This window comes from Salmo salar, chromosome 08, assembly GCF_965601325.2.
Source record: "Salmo salar chromosome 08, fSalSal1, whole genome shotgun sequence".
In the NCBI taxonomy this organism is placed as follows: domain Eukaryota; kingdom Metazoa; phylum Chordata; class Actinopteri; order Salmoniformes; family Salmonidae; genus Salmo; species Salmo salar.
Window position 1 is genome coordinate 3,037,501 of NC_138298.1, and position 2,500 is coordinate 3,040,000.

General features: G+C 43.1%; 8 non-coding genes across 8 annotated transcripts in view; all 8 read right to left on the bottom strand.

Moving 5' to 3' along the window:
* The window catches only part of LOC145881739 (5S ribosomal RNA), a 119-nt gene extending 79 nt beyond the window's left edge, over window positions 1–40 (bottom strand). The window contains exon 1 of the ribosomal RNA XR_014393309.1: window positions 1–40. This exon is cut by the window's left edge and continues 79 nt beyond it. This is a non-coding gene — a ribosomal RNA (5S ribosomal RNA).
* A 139-nt stretch (window positions 41–179) lies between these two features.
* LOC145881962 (5S ribosomal RNA) lies at window positions 180–298 on the bottom strand. The gene has a single exon (XR_014393530.1). It is a non-coding gene; the product is annotated as a 5S ribosomal RNA (ribosomal RNA).
* Window positions 299–707: 409 nt separating this feature from the next.
* LOC145851745 (5S ribosomal RNA) lies at window positions 708–826 on the bottom strand. The gene has a single exon (XR_014373597.1). It is a non-coding gene; the product is annotated as a 5S ribosomal RNA (ribosomal RNA).
* Window positions 827–965: 139 nt separating this feature from the next.
* On the bottom strand, window positions 966–1,084 carry LOC145883944 (5S ribosomal RNA). The gene has a single exon (XR_014395521.1). It is a non-coding gene; the product is annotated as a 5S ribosomal RNA (ribosomal RNA).
* A 139-nt stretch (window positions 1,085–1,223) lies between these two features.
* On the bottom strand, window positions 1,224–1,342 carry LOC145856271 (5S ribosomal RNA). The gene has a single exon (XR_014377159.1). It is a non-coding gene; the product is annotated as a 5S ribosomal RNA (ribosomal RNA).
* A 409-nt stretch (window positions 1,343–1,751) lies between these two features.
* LOC145884738 (5S ribosomal RNA) lies at window positions 1,752–1,870 on the bottom strand. The gene has a single exon (XR_014396317.1). It is a non-coding gene; the product is annotated as a 5S ribosomal RNA (ribosomal RNA).
* A 139-nt stretch (window positions 1,871–2,009) lies between these two features.
* Window positions 2,010–2,128, bottom strand: LOC145851140 (5S ribosomal RNA). Its single transcript, XR_014372990.1, has one exon. It is a non-coding gene; the product is annotated as a 5S ribosomal RNA (ribosomal RNA).
* Window positions 2,129–2,267: 139 nt separating this feature from the next.
* On the bottom strand, window positions 2,268–2,386 carry LOC145857584 (5S ribosomal RNA). Its single transcript, XR_014378483.1, has one exon. It is a non-coding gene; the product is annotated as a 5S ribosomal RNA (ribosomal RNA).
* Window positions 2,387–2,500: the final 114 nt, after the last annotated feature.

The following is a 2,500-nucleotide window of genomic DNA, read 5'->3' on the forward strand; positions in this document are numbered from 1 at the left end:
AGACGAGATCGGGTGTACCCAGGCTGATATGGCCGTAAGCGAGAAACAATCTCTTGCTACAACATATATAGTCAAAGTGAGTCTGATAAAACAGACATTTAGTCAATTCATCATTAAATGCTTACTACAAGGCAGTGTTGCTGATGAAATAGTGCAAGAGCACACCCTCGTGGACAAAATGCTTACAGCACCTGGTATTCCCAGGCGGTCTCCCATCCAAGTACTAAACAGGCCCAACCCTGCTTAGCTTCCGAGATCAGACGAGATCGGGAGTACCCAGGCTGGTATGGCCGTAAGCTAGAAACAATCTCTTGCTACAACATATATAGTCAAAGTGAGTGTGATAAACAGACATTGCATTTTCACCAATTAGATAAGCAGCTTGAACTTTGTGTCACTGAAAAAGTAGAAGAAATTACAAACACTGTTCCCATCACTTTTTAGCACAGGTAGTTGGATAAAATACAAACTTTATTTCCTTTCATCATTTGAACAGGGCAAAGGAGCACAAAGCACACACAAGCTGCATTCAGCAACAATATTCTTGTTTGTCTTATAAATACAAGGCAGATGCTAATTGAAAACACAAGGAAATTTGATCCTATTAAAAAGGCAGGAAGCTGCATTTAGTCAATTCATCATTAAATGCTTACTACAAGGCAGTGTTGCTGATGAAATAGTGCAAGAGCACACCCTCGTGGACAAAATGCTTACAGCACCTGGTATTCCCAGGCGGTCTCCCATCCAAGCACTAACCAGGCCCGACCCTGCTTAGCTTCCGAGATCAGACAAGATCGGGTGTACCCAGGCTGATATGGCCGTAAGCAAGAAACAATCTCTTGCTACAACATATATAGTCAAAGTGAGTCTGATAAAACAGACATTTAGTCAATTCATCATTAAATGCTTACTACAAGGCAGTGTTGCTGATGAAATAGTGCAAGAGCACACCCTCGTGGACAAAATGCTTACAGCACCTGGTATTCCCAGGCGGTCTCCCATCCAAGTACTAACCAGGCCCGACCCTGCTTAGCTTCCGAGATCAGACAAGATCGGGTGTATCCAGGCTGATATGGCCGTAAGCGAGAAACAATCTCTTGCTACAACATATATAGTCAAAGTGAGTCTGATAAAACAGACATTTAGTCAATTCATCATTAAATGCTTACTACAAGGCAGTGTTGCTGATGAAATAGTGCAAGAGCACACCCTCGTGGACAAAATGCTTACAGCACCTGGTATTCCCAGGCGGTCTCCCATCCAAGTACTAACCAGGCCCGACCCTGCTTAGCTTCCGAGATCAGATGAGATCGGGAGTACCCAGGCTGGTATGGCCGTAAGCTAGAAACAATCTCTTGCTACAACATATATAGTCAAAGTGAGTGTGATAAACAGACATTGCATTTTCACCAATTAGATAAGCAGCTTGAACTTTGTGTCACTGAAAAAGTAGAAGAAATTACAAACACTGTTCCCATCACTTTTTAGCACAGGTAGTTGGATAAAATACAAACTTTATTTCCTTTCATCATTTGAACAGGGCAAAGGAGCACAAAGCACACACAAGCTGCATTCAGCAACAATATTCTTGTTTGTCTTATAAATACAAGGCAGATGCTAATTGAAAACACAAGGAAATTTGATCCTATTAAAAAGGCAGGAAGCTGCATTTAGTCAATTCATCATTAAATGCTTACTACAAGGCAGTGTTGCTGATGAAACAGTGCAAGAGCACACCCTCGTGGACGAAATGCTTACAGCACCTGGTATTCCCAGGCGGTCTCCCATCCAAGTACTAACCAGGCCCGAACCTGCTTAGCTTCCGAGATCAGACAAGATCGGGTGAACCCAGGCTGATATGGCCGTAAGCGAGAAACAATCTCTTGCTACAACATATATAGTCAAAGTGAGTCTGATAAAACAGACATTTAGTCAATTCATCATTAAATGCTTACTACAAGGCAGTGTTGCTGATGAAATAGTGCAAGAGCACACCCTCGTGGACAAAATGCTTACAGCACCTGGTATTCCCAGGCGGTCTCCCATCCAAGTACTAACCAGGCCCGACCCTGCTTAGCTTCCGAGATCAGACGAGATCGGGCATACCCAGGCTGATATGGCCGTACGCTAGAAACAATCTCTTGCTACAACATATATAGTCAAAGTGAGTCTGATAAAACAGACATTTAGTCAATTCATCATTAAATGCTTACTACAAGGCAGTGTTGCTGATGAAATAGTGCAAGAGCACACCCTCGTGGACAAAATGCTTACAGCACCTGGTATTCCCAGGCGGTCTCCCATCCAAGTACTAACCAGGCCCGACCCTGCTTAGCTTCCGAGATCAGACGAGATCGGGAGTACCCAGGCTGGTATGGCCGTAAGCTAGAAACAATCTCTTGCTACAACATATATAGTCAAAGTGAGTGTGATAAACAGACATTGCATTTTCACCAATTAGATAAGCAGCTTGAACATTTGTGTCACTGAAAAAGTAGAA